We start from the raw sequence: 19315 nt of genomic DNA on the forward strand, positions 1-19315 counted from the left end.
CTCTCTCTCTCTTGCAAATAAATAAAATCTTTAAGAAAAGAAATAAAGAAAGAAAGATTCTTTTTTTTTTTTGTATATTCTGTCCACATGGAGAAATTGAAAGTAGTAAGAGTATGTCTAAACAGTACAGTATATGTGAAACTAAGCATAGGATTGGTCTTCTGAAGATAACAAAACACATAATAAGATATATGATGTGATCAATTCAGAGCTGGCAGAAAATGAAACTGATGTAGAAAGATAGAAAAGATGTTAGGGCTCAGAACTGACACCAAGAAAGAATTCTTGAGGTCTTTGATGCAAAAAGGTGGTTTTATTAAAGCACAGGGAGAGGACCTGTGGGCAGAAAGGACTGAACTGGGGTCAACAGGACTGGCCCATGATATACTTTCCAGTTGTGAAGGGATTAGAGATAGTCTAAGTCTCTAAGGGATTTTGGAACAAGGTTTCCAGGACCTTGAGGGGAATAGCTATTGTTAGGAAAAGGTCATGTATTACTCTCTAAAAATCCTTGGCCACGAGATCCTTCAGATGTACATTGATGGGTCATATGCTTGGGGGATGACTGCCAACATGTATCTTGGGGGAGGGGTAGAGATAAAGGAAGATTCCAAAGGAATTTTTATATGTTAAAGGTAGACTCACAGGATCCTGGGCTGTTGGTTAAGATTGCCTTTTGCTCTTAGTGAAGTGTCAACATCAAGGGAGCTGAGTTCCTGGGGCAAGGTCACTCTGCCTGTTTCAATGAACTGTCAGTGGGCTGTAAGTAGTAATGAAATTTATTCTTTTGCCTGTTTCCCACATCAGAACTACTAAACTCTGACTTCTACCTCAGTTTTTTAAATCAATAAGTTTAAAAAAACTTATATTCTCCACATAAAGGAAGAAACGCAACACAGATGATGAAATCACAACTATGACAGTCTCCTGTGTGGGAGTATCTGTGCGTGGTGTGCTTCTCTTGGAATGACTGGTGTAGTTGAGTGTGGGTGGTTATCACTGAACAGGGAGCATCTGCAAATAAACTTTCTAGTTAATACAGTTGTTGAATATAACCTTTGTTCACAAATGTTCTAATCTTCCATCTGTACGACATCATCTTTCCAACCTCGAAGTATCTGCTGTAGAAAATCCATGGGACCCGAGATGTGTACTGACACTCTGTACCATTTTTTTTTTCCCCTTTGGGCAGAGCAAGGGGAACTAGTAAATCATGACTCTTAATAATTGTCTCCTGCTCCTCTGCTCTCAGGAGTCCCCTTTCTCCCTGGCATCAATAAAGGTGAAATGATTAGAACTGTGAAATGTTAAAATAACGGTTAACTCATAAGTACCGTCTCTCAGAGTTCCACAGGGGTTCCTTTCCAATTCATATTTCAAGGGGCCATTTTAGAAATTATTGTCAGTGTATAATATTAACATGTCACCACACTGTGATGAATGGTCTGGCTTACTAAGAAACTGTGTACAGCATTATGAAACTTAATGTTGGTGAATTTTCTTTCACAGGAAAAGAACCATATTCTGTTTTTGTAATTGACACTGAAACACATGATGCTGGTGCCAAAGTTTGCTGATAGCAAGTTGCTCCATATGTTGGTTAATATTTCTGATATTTGAAGGCAAGTGATTTCTTTTAGATCCTAAAATATACTTATTTCTAATCAATTAATGTACTTCCTGAAGTCAAATAAAATTCTTACATTTTATTGTCAGTCATAATTGTTCTGGAATAAATTATGCCAAGCACACTGTTCTTTCCATATCTGTTCTAAGGGATCACTTCTGGAGATTCTTTTTTTCTTTTTCTTTAAGTCTTTTTTTTTTTTTTTTTTTTTTTTTAGGAAAACACTTGGCTCACTCTTTTTCATATTTGGGAATTTGTAGAAAAAATTACATTTTTGCTTCTCAAAAGGATTTTGTGAATGTCCATCTTATAAACTTAAAACTGATGCCATATTACAAGTAATAACCTGATCTGAAATTCCCTTAAATTTTGGTATTGTCACCCAGTGTTCCCTAAAAGGATTCAGTTTAGACTTGAAAGTTACCTTCTCTTATCTCCTTTCCTATGATCATCTTGGTCATTTGTTAAAGGATAGCTCTGAACTTTAAGGACTTTCAGAAAATTAAGAAAAAGTTAAACTTTTCTTCATTTGGTAAAAGACTGAAGCAATGCAGAAAAAGATCTGGCTATTGTTAAGTATTACTGTTGAAAAAGAACAGTAGGTTTGTGAAACCCATTGCTTGCTTTGTACCTCTTGGTGTCCTGATCTCAATTCCAATATATTCCAAGGTATCTTAGTATGGTCTGTTCCAGAAAAAATAGTAGGCACTACAAGATCTGAGAGATATAATAGAAATTGTAAACTGGAAGAACAAATTGATGATTTCTGAATTAACAGAATAGAAAAAGCAGCACAAAATAGAGAATGGCAAAACTAATTCACAGTCATTGATATAATGAATGATGGGAGAGTAAATAAATATTGGAATAGATTGTTTTATAAATGATTTCTGAGCTCTTACAACATGTTATAATGGTTAAATTCGTTAACTTGTAATGGTTAAAAATTGTATTGGTCCACTCTAAGAATTCACACAAAATTAACCCAATCTTTAAAGAGGAAGATGAAGGCTATATAGTATAGGGATTTTGGTAGCTATTTAAAAATATCTTTATTTTGGGGGCGCCTGGGTGGCTCAGTGGGTTAAGCCGCTGCCTTTGGCTCAGGTCATGATCCCAGGGTCCTGGGATCGAGTCCCGCGTCGGGCTCGCTGCTCAGCAGGAAGCCTGCTTCCCTTCCTCTCTCTCTGCCTGCCTCTCTGCCTACTTGTGATCTCTCTCTGTCAAATAAATAAATAAAATCTTTAAAAAAATATATCTTTATTTTACTTTGTGGAGAAAATATTTGTAGGCTGATAGTAAAGTTGGGATAAGCGCACGTATTTTGAAGGTATATCTCTAGAAGTTTACTGTTTTTAATTAGATAAAACTATTTTATAGTCTTGTGGCAAAAGAAAACTGGTGAAGGATATTTTTTAAAAAGTACCAAAAAGGTAGAATAGTTAGAAAAGATTTTTGTCATCAAATATTAAACCAACTCACTAAGCAACTTTAGCAAAAAGAGTGTAACATTTTAGTGATAACAGAAAATAGTTTACAGAAACAGAATGAAGTTTCCAAAATTAGATTCTAGTATGTATAGAAATTTAATATATGACAGGATGGTATGTCATCTCTATGGGATATGTAATTTTGCTGAAAAAATAGGCTATGAATCTAGACAAATACATTTGTAGTTTTGCTTCAGAGTATAGAGAGATCAATATAAATTGCATGAAAGATAAAATATTTAAAAAGAGGGGCGCCTGGGTGGCTAAGTGGGTTAAGCCTCTGCCTTTGGCTCAGGTCATGATCTCAGGGTCCTGGGATCGAGTCCCGCATCCGGCTCTCTGCTTGGCAGGGAGCCTGCTTCCTCCTCTCTCTGCCTGCCTGTCTACCTACTTGTGATCTCTCTCTGTCAAATAAATAAATAAAATCTAAAAAAAAAAAAATTTAAAAAGAATCAAGAATATAGAATGTTAGTGGGATAAATGCATACACAAAGGGAGATAAGTAATCCAGAGGTAAAAAAATATAAAACACTGATGCAAAGTTTTATACTTCTAAATTTAAACCTATTCCATTATACAACTTCAAAATAAAGCAAATGGCAAGTATTTAACAGAGATAAAGTTTTGATAGTTATATTGTCCAAACACCTGCTACTAATTAAGAAAAAGATACAGTGTAATTAAAAAAAAATTGTCAAAGGATTTGAATTCATGAAAGAGGATATCCAAAGAGAATCCCAAAGCTGGCTGTCAACTGAAGGAAAGATAATCTTAGAGGTTGTCAAAAAAATTGAATAAAAATAATAATGAAATGGATTTCCTTATCATTAAGAAAAACAAATAATAAAACCCAGTGCTTGCAGGAATATAAGAAATGTGGCATTCTCACACACTGCTGTTATGAATGTGCATTGGTAAAGTACTTTTTAAAAGCAATCTGATAATAGTAATTAAAATTAAAATATACATCCATCAGTCAAAAATCCCACTTTATATGAGAAATCTATAGAGATGAAAGCATCACTATATAAAGTTATACAATGATTATTTTGGCATCTTTTATAGTAGAAATCTGGGAACTCCTGGAATATTGATTAACAGGCAAAGGTTAAGTAAAAAATGGTACATTTTAATGGAGAATATCATGCTGCTATTAAAAATAAGTCACATATATGTAAATATACATTTGAAAATATATTAAAATACATGTACAAATTCTGTGTACAAGGTGTATATTTACACACAGCAGGCATTTTCATAGTATTTTATTAAGTGAGAAATAAGAGGAGAGGAAAATAATATAGAATGATACTATATTTACTCCCAAATTCATATATATACATATGAGAGAGGAAATGAGAGAGAAGTCTCAGCGCCATTTACCAAAATTGTAATGGCTTGAGTGGCATAGGAAGAAAAAATAAAGACCATAATACAATAGATTTCACATCATTATGATGTTTAAATGTTAAATGTGCAATAATTTTATGAAAACATTGTAAATATATAAAAATAAATGTGTGCATGGTAAAGACTAAAAACTGACATTAGCAAATAAAATGGTTGTCTGTGAGGAACTGGATTTCTTGTATAGGCCCTGGAAAACGTGCCCAAATTTTGTCAACACCTTGATTTCTGCTCGGTGATGCCCCATACCGCTGACAGAATAAATTTCTGTCCTTTTAAACCATGTATGTTAACTGGTTACAGTAGCCACAAAAAACAAATTCAGGCAATAATTGGAAATAGCTTTGATTCAGAGATACAAGCCTGAAGGAATGGGTCCCATGGAAGACAGCCAACACAGTATTAGTTAATTAAAATAATACCAAGTTTAACCACTGGACTTTATCAGGATACAAACAGGACAAACCTCATTTTGTGGCAATAATAAGATATTTTCTTGATAATCAAACCTTGGGAAAGATGGTGACATTTACAGGCGTGGGTGCAATTTGAAGTAATAACCATGCCTGTTACTAAAGTTTAGGTGCAGGGAAAATGTTTTGGGAAAAAAGATGTATCAAATGCTTATGAGATACAGAATTCATTGGTCTAGATTAGAATTTAGTAATGATTCTGCTTCTCAGGGTGATAATCGTCATAGCAAAGGCTCCTTCATAAAGACATATGTGATGAGTACTGACACCAGATGCATTTTTTAAGATCCAAGACTAAGCCCAGACAGTGCCATCTACTCATGAGTTTGAGGTGATCAATTTTTATCCAAACTGAAGGCTCCTGCCCCACACCTGCTAGAACTTGGAAAGGGTGGTGAGACTATGAGATATGATTTGTTATTTGGACAAAAATCTACTAATGCAGTCAGGATATATGGGAATTTCTCAGCCCATTTGTCATCTTGAACTATCTTCAGCTGAATTCTGTATCTACTGCTATCAACATGTGCCTCCTTCATAACTTGAACTTTGATACTCCAAGGTCTACAATTATATCATTGTTCTGATAGTCATTTTTGTTCTTAAAATATACTTCTTTCCATCTTCCATGTGCATGGTCAAATTGTACTTCACTTAATTTTTGAAGTTTGGTGTGATCACATGATTTGCCCTGAAAAATGAAAGGTCAGCAGAAATGCTAATATATTTCCCAGATGGAACCTTGAGAAGCCACTGTTGAATTGCCATTAATTTAATTCTCCTGCGTAGGAAATCATGGATGCATGGAGTGGCAGGCACCTGAGGCTTGATCCTTCATGAAGAAAGGTGGAGTAATGCTCCCTTCCACTCTACTCCACTCCCCTGATGCCCCAATCTAATATTGATGGAAGTGTGTGAGCAAGAAAAAAATGGATATTCTTTAATCCAGTGAGATGCATAGTTTTTTTATTATGGTAAAATACCTAATGTATGTTGAATAATTCAAGCTAAAGCATTTTTTGGTTTTATGTTATAACTATAGATTAATGTAATTTTTATTTATAATTATATAATTTATTTTAAAACTCGGAAAATATCATATCTTATATGCATATTTGTCTGATCTCAATCACAATCTTTTTAACAGAATCATGGTTTTTATTTAAAAACAGGCATGGGATATGATTATATTTTCAACATATTTTTTTTAATTAATTAATTTATTTATTTGACAGACAGAGATCACAAGTAGGCAGAGAGGCAGGCAGAGAGAAAGGAAGGGAAGCAGGCTCCCTGCTGAGCAGAGAGCCCGATGTGGGGCTCAATCCCAGGACCCTGGGATCATGACCTGAGCTGAAGGCAGAGGCTTCTACCCACTGAGCCACCCAGGCGCCCCATGTTCAACATATGTTTTATAGAGCCCTCAAAAAATAAAGAAGAATCTTTGGAAATGCTTTGTGAAATCAGTAGCACCACGCTTTTTAAAATGACTCATATCTATTAATTTCTTTTAATGAAAACAAAATACTAACTTCACTCCAAGTAGATTGTTTTTAGTTGGAGATAAAGGTTTTGTAAAATTGCTTTTTATAGTATATGTCATATCATGAAAAAAGAATATCAAAGTAAAAAAATCTCATTCTCAAATCTTTTTTCTCTCCTCTTTCTGTTTCTCTCTTCATACACACACAACACACACACACACACACTCACACTCACACACACATATAAACAGACATACGTACTCATACATACGTTGATGTGGATCAGATCCTAAATCTGCTCACAAAAAAGGGGAACCATAAGATGAGGACCATCTCCATCTTGTTCACAATTTAAAGCAATGTATTGTCTAGGGCCTAGAATAAGAAGTAAGGAAAGATAGCAAGAAGAGAGAGAGAGGGAGAGGGAGAAGGGAAAGATGGTGGGAGGCAGGAAGAACTAGTTGGATTCAATAAATCAGAATTCAGACAAAAGCTGGGTGGGAGGAAGATAGTTTGAGAATGCACGGATTCCATTTGACACACAGGCACATATATTCTTTTTTTCTAAGAATTTTACTAATTTCTTTAAGGTTATTCAACTGTAGTTATATCCAAATTACAAAGCCTCTTAAATGACTTTAAAGTCTCAGGCCTAGTGTTTCTGGGAACCTGCTAGAGAGGAATAAATTGGATTTTACAAACAATTTAATCCTTCTTTATTCAGTCACATTCACAAAAGTTTTGAAAGAAGTGAAATTAGGGAAAGGTCACCCTTTCAACTTTCAGCCTCACATAATTTAAGTAACAAATGCAAAGATTAAAAATTAAAATCCTGCACAATTCCTGGATTCTATAATGTTTGACCTCCAACTTTTTTTTAATTTTACAGATTAACCTGTCAATATCTTCTGCTTCTAGCTATAGTAGCATAAACAATATAAATAATATACATTGGATAATAAAATAGTAATATAATGTACACTGACTAAATAATTACTTGAAGAAATATATATATGATGTTAAACATCAAACAATTTAATAATACCAAATATATTTTTTGCTTTAGTGCTACTTTAAAGACACTAAAAATAAATTTTCCTTTAATTTTTTTAGGGTTTTTATTCATTTGAAAAGAGAAATTCATTTGAAAATGAATTTTTTTTTCATTTTATTCATTTATTCATTCATTTTATTCATTTGAAAATTCATTTGAAAAATGAATTTTCCTTTAAATTTTTTAGGGTTTTTATTCATTTATTTGAAAAAAAATTCATTTATTTATTTGAGAGTGAGAGATAAAACCCAAGAGGGGGGAATCAGAGGGAGAAGCAGACTCCCGGCTGAGCGGGGACCCTGATGTGGGGCTCAGTTCCAGGGCTCTGAGATCATGACCTAAACTGAAGGCAGCTGCCCAACTGACTGAGCTACCCAGGCACCATTTTTCTTTTAAGAAGATATGACAGCATAAAAACTAAAAGTTAGCAATGTGGAATAAAGACTTACTATACTTTATATACTAAACTGCCAGACGAGAACCACTGAGTAAAAACAAATGCCATGGCTGTAAAAATAGATAAATATGAAAGAATATTGGCTTTTATAACAGTGAATGGGTATTTCAAAGCAAAATGAAAAATGTTCTTTTTTGAAATATCAAACTACAAAATTATATTTACTTGTAGAGGGAAATTCTGATTCTCATGAATTGAAGCTCACTTCAAATTTGGACATATTTAATATAGGACATAGATTATGTACTTTAAATTATTTCAAATTATGCCTCAATCCAAATGAAATTACATGCATTTAAAATCTATTCTTAAAAAACAAAATAGTCAGGTGTAAATCTAAATCTAATATGCTAGCCTTTATGAAAAAAAACTATATCCATCACAGAATAAGTGTATGTGGTGAATTTACTAAATTTTACCAAAGACAGCCTGCTATCTATACATTTTTAAACATGTTTTCCATTTAAAATCATATATTGGAATTATTTCAAAAACCTTACACAAAGGGCTTCCTTATTCTTTTTAGAAGTTCATAGTAGTTTGTTTTTTATATATGCTGCAAAATGTCAGTGTTGTAATTCTTCTTTGTTTTAATTTATGTTTTGTGGTTTGCATTCACCTGACATTGTATGTCATTTCAGGTGCACTGACCTGACACCTGATATGAAAATTGCTATTCCTCCTTTTTTTAAATCTCCTTTTCCAATATAATTTTGTCTATACTTAATATATCATTGCACATTCTTTTATTTTATTATTTTCTGAATTAATTTGTTTTAGGTACATCCCTTACGTAAGACACAAATTTCAGTTTAGTTATGTTATTCAGTCTGAACAGAATTTTTTTTTTTAAGATTTTATTTATTTAAGAGAGAAGAAGGGAGAGAAAGAGAAGAGAAGAAGGGGAAGGAAGAGGAACAGAGGGAGAGGGACAAACAGATTCTATGCAGATCACAGAGCCTTCTGTGGGGCTGGATCTCACAACCCTGAAATCTTAACCTGAGCCAAAATCAAGAGTTGATTAACGAACAAAATGAGCCAAGCAGACACCCCCTGAACAGGAATTTAATGGATGGTTTAAACACCTTTAAATTTATTGATTATTACAGTATGTTTGATCTTAACTCACTTTAAGCTTTTATGCGGTTTTCTTTTTTATACATTTTTTAACTTTTAGTTTGCGACATGTTTTCTAGTGGTTAACTTTATAATTTATCTTTATAAAACACTTTGATTCATTAGTATTAAGCTCTCTATATTAGTTCTCTAATATGAGCAAAGAACAAACATTTCCTCTAACTATGGTATATACATCATTTTTGCCTTTACAATACTGCATATTTTCATAATTCTATTACTTGGTTTTCAGCAGGAAAATATTTTTGATGAATCAATCAATGAACGTTAATTTTATTTTTCTTATATTTGTGTTGATTACATAATTTATATGGAGCCAAGGTATACACCAAATATCCTATTCTGTCAATTCAAGGATATATTTGTTTTAGTCTAATATTTGCTTCTTTTAAGTGCTCTCAATTTATCTTCCTCCCACTCTACTTTTGTATTCAGTACATGCACTAAGGGATACCTCATGAAAACAAAAAAGAAAGCTTTTTGGAAAAAACTTATCTAATTAAATCCAATCACATATAAAACAATAATACATCATGCCTGAATACAGTTTATTATGAGAATATAAAGTTGATATAATACCTAAAAATTAATCAATGCAATTCACCATTTTAAACAACTTTTCCAAAACCCATATGGTTACTTAACTGCAGATGCAGAAAGTCATTTGAAAAATATTCAACGTTCGTGCTTCACTGAAAAAAAAAATCAAAAGAAGAATAGAAAGAAACTTCCTCAGCCTGATGAAAAACATCTAAAACAATCTACAGATAATATCACACATAATGGTGAAAGAGGGAAGGCTTCCCATCTCCCCCCATGCTCTGGGATAAGACAGGAAGTTCTTTCTTACCATTCCTAATTAGATTACATTAGATTCCAGTCAGTAGAATAAGACATGAAAAAGAAGTAAAAGGCAACCATAATGGAAATAAAGTAGCAAAACTGTTTTTACTAACAGATAACATAAACGTTGTAGGAAACCTAATTGTATTTACAAGAAAAAAAAAGTTACTAGAAGTAATAAGTAAATGAGGCAAGGTTGTTGGGTAAAATATCAAAGTACAAAAATCAGCTATACTATAAATACCAGTAAGAAACAAAATTTGAATTTTGGAAAACATAATTTACAATAGCAACAACAGTTTGAAGTATTTGGGAGAAATTCTGGTAAAATATGGGGAAAATTGTATTTTGAAATTATACATTATTGGCAAAGAAATCAGTGACCTAAAAAATATATATATAGTGAGAGATATATTGAGATTCAATATTGTTAAGATGTCAACTGTTCCTTAATTAATCTTTAGATTCAAGTCAATGCCATACAAAATCAAATACTTTTAACTGTTCTGGTGGGGGACTAAACTGACAAACAATTTTTAAAATCCATGTGGGTTTTAAAGGACCTATAATAGTCACAACAACTTAGAAGAAAAATACAAAATTGGAGGAACAACATTTTCTGACATTTTTTAAAAGGTTTTATGTATTTATTTGAGATATAGACTGAGATCATGAGCAAGGGGAGAGGGGTAGCAGACTCCCCTCTGAGCAGAGAACCTGATATGGGACTTGATCCCTGGACACTGGGATCATGACCTGAGCCAAAGGCAGGCGTTTGATAGACTGAGCCACCCAAGTGCCCATAACATTCTCTGACTTATTAAAAATTCTAGACTTATTTTTAAAATGTGGTATTAGTACAAATATAAATAGAATAAGGAAACAGAATGGAGAACTCCAAAATAAGTCCTCCATATATATATATATATGGATATATATATATGGATATGGATATATATGTATATATATATATATATATACACACACATCAGATTTTTGATAAATGTTTAAAGGCAATTCTGTGGAGAAAGGATAATTATTTCGACAAATGGTGATGGAATAAAGACCTATACATATGCCATACTGAAAGCTTTGATCCAGAGATTATGCCATATAAATATGAGCTTAAAATTGGCTGTAGATCTAAATGTAAAGCTAAGATTATATTCATGTATGTACATATATATGAAGATTATATTTATAGGAAAGATTGTATATAATATATGGGAAATATTAGTATATATATTTCCATGTGTATCTTACTATATGTGTGTGTGTGTATATATTTGTATGGAAATCTTTGTAGGACTTTATCAGTATTAAAAAAAGAAACTGTAATACCTTGAAAGAGAACAGTGGTTGCCTGATTAAAGGAGGGTGAGGGATATGCTTGCTTTTTTGTGATGATAGTTTCATTGGTGATACCATGTCAAGTTATTATATTATAAATTTAAATATATGTAATTTATTATATGCCACTTATGTCTCAATAATGGTATTTTTTAAAAGTGAACATTAAAGGCCTTCTCAGATGAAATAATATTTGGAAGACTAAGAGAATCCATTAGCAGAAGACTTGCTCTAAACTACAAATATATTATCAATAGTTCTTCAGGAAGAAGGAATAGGATAACAAATGGAAATTTGAACTATGCTAAAGTTAATAGTGCTGAAAATGGTTTAAAAAAATAGAAGGTAAACATAAAATATATACTTGCTTATTTTTAATCTATGGGAATAATCATCTAAATTAAAAGAAATAATGTATTATGGACATATCACATAAGCAGAAAAATAAAAATAAAATTACAAATACTGAAAGAAGAAAACAGACATTTGCTATTATAAACTCTTTAACCTAAATAAAATGTGTTACATTATTTGAACTCAGACTCTGACAAATAGGGGTGGTCATAATCCACAAAAACAGTAACATTGAGAAGAAATACTGTAGAAAAAAAAATCAAGTATAATACGAAATCATGAAAACCAAGGAGAAATAGTAAAAAAAAAAAAAAAGTCAAACGTTGCAAAGGCTGTCATTAATATGAGAAATGAAAGTTGCATTAAGATTAAGCAATGAAGAAGTTATTGGTGATCTAGGTTAGAATTCCTTCATGCAGCAGCGGAGATCATCTTCAGATTGGAGTAATCGAAGGAATGACTGTGTGGTGAGGATCTGCCACCTTTTTGGAAACTTGGTACTAGAGGAAAGAAGAGAAAATGGGATCATAGTGAGATGCACTTGAATCAATTACATTTTAACTATATTTTTCAATTTTGATACAATAGAAGAGAGCCAGAATGATGCAATTCAAGGAAAGGAGGGGGTGAGTCATAAGGAAGAAGAGAAGATGGTATAATTGAGCAGAAATTGATTAGCCTAAATCCAATATAGGACTACTTCCACAAACAGAAGTAGGCAAGTCTGGATGTTGCTAAAAATGTGGAGGTTTTTTTTTTTTTTTTAAAGATTTTATTTATTTATTTGACAGACAGAGATCACAAGTAGGCAGAGAGACAGGCAGAGAGACACACAGAGAGAGAGGAGGAAGCAGGCTCCCTGCTGAGCAGAGAGCCCGACGCGGGGCTCGATCCCAAGACCCTGAGATCATGACCTGAGCCGAAGGCAGAGGCTTAACCCTCTGAGCCACCCAGGCGCCCCAAAATGTGGAGGTTTTTTTGTTTTGTTTTGTTTTTCCTCTTAATTTTTGGGTTTTTTATTGTTTTGTTTGTTGTTTTTATTTGGTGGTGTTGTTTTTTGGAGGCATGGTGATGAGAAGATAACTGTTATTGGTAATGAAACAGATGGAAGAAAAAGAACAGATCTGCCTCCAAAGGAGAATTAAAGTTTTCAGAGTTGATAATGCAAGGATTTGACACATTAGTAAGAGTAACTAAGGAAGAGTGGAAGAAGCAGGCGAACAGAGAGGAAGGTCATTAGAGACCAAGGAAGACTGAATAAAACATCTCATATGAGATGAATAAATGTATGAATTCAAAGTATTATTCAAATATTAGTAATATGTAAGTATTTTACTTCTACTCAATTTATTTATCTCATTAGCCACAACCAGCCACAAGCAACCATATAAGTAGATTTTAAGGCAGGAAAAAATGTCATTTTCAATTTTAAACTCAAATTTTCCATTCTGAACATTTTGCTTAATTTGTTATTTTGGCATGGCCCAATTTATGGATAAATTCATAATTTAAAGATGTATTATTCACTAGGAAAAAGCAAACAAGCTAATTCCCACAAAACTGAAGCAATGGACATGACTTTATGGCAACCATCACTTCCTTATTATGGTATTCTCTTAAAAACTGTAAGGAAGAATTAAGGGAAGATACCAAATTCCCAGCTATACTAATTATTACCTTTGTTAGAAATAAATTATTTAAGCACATTTTATTTTTCTAACTTATAAAATATATCTACTTGGCAAAGCTACTGTAAAAAAAAATGTAGGATAACTCATGTAGAACTCTTGGCAAAGAGTGGATCCTAAATACAAGTTAATCTTCTCATTCTTTTATAGAAATAAATTAAGCTAAATTGTTTTTTTTTTTTCAGAAATCCTGTCTAGTTCTAATATTTTATTATTGAAAATAATCACATAGAGGAGAGAGAGAAAGGGAGAATATTAGAAGATAAATGAATCCCTTATTTCCCTCAGCAATGTTCCCCCAAGTATAATACCCTAATGCAATGTAATCAAAGAAATGAAATTAGCACCTTGAAATTTTGGTAGTGTTATTTTGTATATAGAAGCCTCAGAAATAAAATCAGTAAGTGAAAATGGTGTTACAGATTTTTTCTGTTCTAAATAAAATAAATCAAAACTATCTCTCTGTATCCAAGAATTTCATTTAAGAAGTATATATAATACACGATTTCAAAATATTTATTTATTGCTTAAATACCACATTCTAATACCCACTTTATTGAATTGATTAGAGCAATTTAAATCATCTACTGCTCACTAGGCAAGTGCATTTTCTTCATGTTTATCCTGGGACGCCTGCCTCAGCTTTGGTCTTGCTAGCAGTATCGTAAGTAGATATCATACTAAGAGTCCTGGCACAGAATGTGATGAGAAACAGTTCTACCAACACTTGGAGAGATCCAGCATTCCAAAACTCAGCAGAATATCCACGAACACTATGTACCTTGCATTTGGCAGTACAGAATGTAAGAACTATGTCTACCAAAATTAATATAATGGTGTATCATTTTGGATACCCCATTTAAACCAAATTTTCTCTGTAACATCTCCTAGATGTTCCTGGCTTATTAAAAGAAGAAAAAACATTTGAAAGTGACTTTTCTTTACTATTTTATAATTTTTCATTCTAATGTTATGCAATGTAGTCATTTACTTACATAGACTTTAAGGTATCCAATAGACAAAATCTAGATTTAAGTATTGACTTTATCATTTAAAAAACTGCACAGTACAGATATCACTTAACCTCAGATGTCAATTTAATCATAAAATGAAAATATGTAATTCTAAATGTTATTGTAATTAGTAAATATGACAGTGTTAAATAAAGCTTTGCAAATTGTGAGAATATTTACAGATATTGTTAATAACAATATTAAACAGGCAACAATATTCTATTTACTAAGGTGAATATATAATAAATATGTCAGTTTCTAAAGCAAAATATTGGAATTTAGTCCAATCATAGTTGAACAATTAATAACAGGTAATAAATCTAGTCAGAGACTTGGAATACAAACTATACAAGTTAGCATATACTGAACATAGGTTACAAGGAAGTACAAGGTATGAAGAGACAAATTTGTTGGAACTAAAGTGAGAATTAGAACAAAACTAAAAATGAATTTGCATTTGACAAATAAATATTTATTTTTAATAATATTATTATTATTATGCATTTATTTATTATTATTATTAAGAGCTGATCTCCTCTGATAAATGTTAAATTTCCCAGTTTTTCTGAAAAGGAGAGTGAACGTATTAATAAAAATGGGACTAAGTGTATTTCAGTTGTGTGAAAATAGAAAATAAGTAGAAATAGATACTCAAGGGGCGCCTGGGTGGCTCAGTGAGTTAAGCCTCTGCCTTCAGCTTGGGTCATGATCGTGGGGTCCTGGGATTGAGTCCCACATCGGGCTCTCTGCTCAGCAGGGGGCCTGCTTCCCCCCTCTCTCTCTGCCTGCCTCTCTGCCTACTTGTGATCCCTCTGTGTCTAATAAATAAATAAAATCTTTAAAAAAAAAAAAAGAAATAGATACTCAAGAAAGTAGATTAATATATTGTTTTTTTGTTTAAGCTTTATTTATTTATTTGAGAGAAAGTGAGCAAGTGTGAGAGAGCACAAATGGGTGGGAAGGGCAGAGGGAGAGGGAGAAGCAGACTCTGTGCTGAGCTAGGAGCCTGATTCAGGACTTGATCCCAGGACCTTGGGATCATGACCTGAGCCAAAGGCAATTGTTTAACCAACTGAGCCACCCAGGGGCCCTAATATATTCTTTTTAAAAAAATATTTATTTATTTATTTATTTATTTGACAATGAGAGAGATCACAAGTAGGCAGAGAGTCAGGCAGAGAGAGGGGGAAGTTCTCTGCTGAGCTGAGCATAGAGCCTGATGTGGGGCTTAATCCCAGGACCCTGAGATCATGACTTGAGCTGAAGGCAGAGGTTTAATCCACTGAGCCACCCACCCATGCATAATAATGATAATAAATATTATTAAAAATAAATATTTATTTGTCAAATGCAAATTTTGGTGTTCTGTTGAATATTATCAGACAATGACAACACAGGGTATCCTTAATAAGAGATGCAATGAGCATTGCAATGTAATAAGGTCATGCTCCCCTTGAGAAAGAACTCATGAATAGCTATTCATCTGTTGCTAATAAAACATAAATTCCACAGAGAGGTGTGTATTCCTGTATGCAGACCCTGAATAATTTAGGTAGGAATCCAGAAATTAAAAGATCAGTAGAAGCCTGTGGTAAGAAGACACTCAGATGGCTACCAGTAATCCCTATCTCCTGATACTCAGGTTTTCATCTTGGTTTATCTCTCTTTTTCTCTTTCAGATCCTCTTTCTCTCTTCCTGGTGGATGCCAATTGTCATGTTGCAGGATCGTTCCATGTCATGGAATCGCTCTGTGCAGATGTCCAGGTAACAAGAGACCTAAACCAGCCAACAGTTCTGAAAGTGAGTTTAAAAGTGGACAATTTCCCTCCAGTGGAGCTTTTAGATGTGTCCATAGCCCCTGCCAACACTATAACTATAAAACTGTAACAGACTTTGAGCCAGAGGGAACCAAGGGACACCTGGATTCCTCACCCTCAGAAACTGGGATAATAAGTGTTTGCTTTCTTAAACCATTAAAAGGTGAGTTTTTTTTTTTTTTATGTACAGCAGTAAATAAGTAATACAACCATCAATTGAAACAAGTATATTTTTGATTTATCAATCCAGTGTCATAAAAGAGAAAGTCTTCTGATTTAGCTTCTTGCTCTTTTTCTCAGTATATACATCCTAGCTCTCTGTAAAATAGCAAGTTCTGTCTATGAAAATTTGGACAAAGTAGCACTGATCTGATAGGAACAGGTGCTATGCATACAGAAAATCAGTGATGTAGAAACGAGGATACTAGCCTCTGTAAGAGAGGTGGAAGATTTTATGCTCTCAGAGGATTATGGCAGATATCACTCCCTGAGAACATACCTTGCTATTCAAGCATTACGTACCTCTTTGCTTAGCCTTACACATCCCAGCTTTTAAAAGTATCCTTAGTCCTAAATAATATTACTCACCAAAACATAAAACTCATTGTTAAAATACCTTATCCTCCATAAACTTAATTTTCTCTTGATAACTTAAAAAAAAGGCAGACTGAAATTTGACTATTTAAATGTAATATTAGTGTCATATAAGAATATCAATCCAAATGCAAAAAATGAATTAATTTAATAACCTTATTTTGAACCATCCTATTGATCGTAATATCCTTCTCTTCCCATTTGCATTTATCTTCAGCTTTGTTTCAAAAAATATTGTTTTATATTTTTCCTGTTGAAGTGAAAAAAAAAATAAAAAGAAGGAAATTTTTAAAATCTACATATCAACTGCCACAGAACTACAGAATATCAGTGTTGAAAAGGCCATTTTTGGCAAGGGAGGTCACGAGATGCTGGCAAACAGTAATTTAGAGTATATTAAATATCTCTGCTGATGATAACTTCTCAGTAAGCAATCCAATCCTTTGTTTTAATGTTTGGATTTCTCACCATTAGAATAAAAAGTCTCTTTAAGTTTTAATTGGAAACTGCTTCTCTATAACTTCCTCATTTTACTCAGGAGGGTAGTTCACACTAAGTCTCGTCTCTTTTCTTTACTCTGGGCTTCAGCTAGGTAACACTGGTTTTGCATACTTTTTCTTCAAGAAAAATTGGAATTTTGGGAACTGAGGGCAATACTGCTTTCCAGAGTTGGCAACCCCTGCAGATTTATCAAAGATTATATATATTTTTAAATTATCACATTATGCTTTTAATAGTGATATGTAAATTTTAATGAGATAAGCTATGTTTCTTAGCACATTGTTGGCTCATAGTATTACTGTCAAGTAAATATCCCAGGTCTGTTTTACATAAATCACTTCTGAGGTAGCTTTTTTGGTGTTCTTGAACATGGTTTGTTAAAAACAAAACAAAACCAAAACAACAACAACAACAAACCACATACACCTAATAAATAACATTTGCTATAGATTTACATCAAAATTGAATTATCTGAGATTATGTTAATCTGTATTCAATTTACACCCATGATACATCTCTCAAAACTTTCCCCCATTAATACTGTCATTCAAATTATGGCTTAAATCCTTGGGTGATCTACATGTCATGGGACATTTCATAGTCTTTTAGTCTAAAATGAATCCCCTTTTCTAATAATTTAAGTCTACAACCCACTCAAGTTTGAATTTGCAAGCAACACTTAATTTACTTTTCAGTTAAAACCCTTGCCATCACACAAGGTCAAGCTCAGAATCATATCTGCTATAAATCACGGCTGTACTCCGCAAGCATATCAGAGATTCTTTCTTCGGGTAACTCTCTTTGGATCTCTTTGTTCGTATGGGAAAAAAAAAATAGAGGAGTCAAGCAGAATAAAAATAAATAGAATCACTAGATAGTGGTCTTGAAAGTGAAATTATGAACTTCTAACAGCATATTAAAGGAAGGAAGCCAGTTTGAGGATCAGTGGGATTACTACATAAAGAGGGTGTAAATGAAATTCTTTTACATTAAAGGAAGATTGCAAAGAGACTAAATAGATTTCTCTCAATTGCCTTGCCTGAGGAAAATGTCAGGGAAATTCTTGTACTTGGTAATTCCTTGAAATGGGCAATTAGCAGTATTATACTGACTGGTGACAAGCTTTTGTCAGTGATTTATATTTTAACATGGATTAATCATTTATGGACTAAGTATGTCCAAAACACTCTTATTAAACCATCAAGTCTTTTTTGAAAATGTGTAACTCATATTATCTGGTACTTACTACTTGTTATCAGATTTTACAAGTAGAAGACATTCACTTAGATTGTTTTTATTCCATCTCTGTGAGATGAAATGTCATAGATGATGCGAGCTTGTTCTAAGATGAGAAGGTAGTGCAAGAGAAATGGTGAATGTCATTTCATTTAGAAATTACAAATAAATGTCATTGTTTGTTATGAATCATGTGGTTATTTCTTGACTCTCTAGTCATTTAATTCATATCCAAGATTGTTATACTTACTACTTACTAATAAACAGAAATAAATGTCAAAATCTTAGTTCCCAAATACTCCTTACAGAATTTGCATTAATCTTTATGCTTTCTAAAAAAATTACATATAAGATTTTTAGTAAGAATGATCAGACTGTTATTAATGGGCACAGATGTGTACTGAATACTTTCATTAAGGGACAATTCTTAAGGGATCTCTAGTATTTCTGAAAATATTGTGAAGCAGCCTTGATAGTCTGTGTTCCAGACTATTTATTTCAAGGATGTTTGTCTAGCAAATAACATTGGAACATGGATCTGACATCTCTTTCTGGAAAAGAGGGCATATTTTTGATTCCTGATGAGGATAATACAAAATAATGGCTATCTTCCAGGAAATACGGGGCAGGTTTGCATATAGCCCACCTCTAAATTGGGGTTTTCCTGAACATAGAGTTCCTCAGCTGTGACCCAACCCTATTGTGTGGATAGCATTCGGCTGGAGTCCTCTACATTGCCCCAAGTAAATCGAGAGCTGGGGCAAGGGGTGCTGATGGGAACATGATGCT

The 19315-nt window shown here is 33.1% G+C and overlaps 1 long non-coding RNA gene across 1 annotated transcript in view; it reads left to right on the forward strand.

Annotated features, from left to right (window-relative positions):
* The first annotated feature begins 652 nt into the window (after positions 1 to 652).
* Positions 653 to 19315, forward strand: part of LOC125100575 (uncharacterized) — a 29190-nt gene continuing 10527 nt past the window's right edge. Inside the window, exons 1-2 of the long non-coding RNA XR_007127598.1 lie at positions 653 to 762; positions 16057 to 16358. This is a non-coding gene — a long non-coding RNA (uncharacterized LOC125100575). The remainder of the gene's footprint in view (positions 763 to 16056; positions 16359 to 19315) is intronic.

The sequence above is a fragment of the Lutra lutra genome, chromosome 5, assembly GCF_902655055.1.
Source record: "Lutra lutra chromosome 5, mLutLut1.2, whole genome shotgun sequence".
Lineage (NCBI taxonomy): Eukaryota > Metazoa > Chordata > Mammalia > Carnivora > Mustelidae > Lutra > Lutra lutra.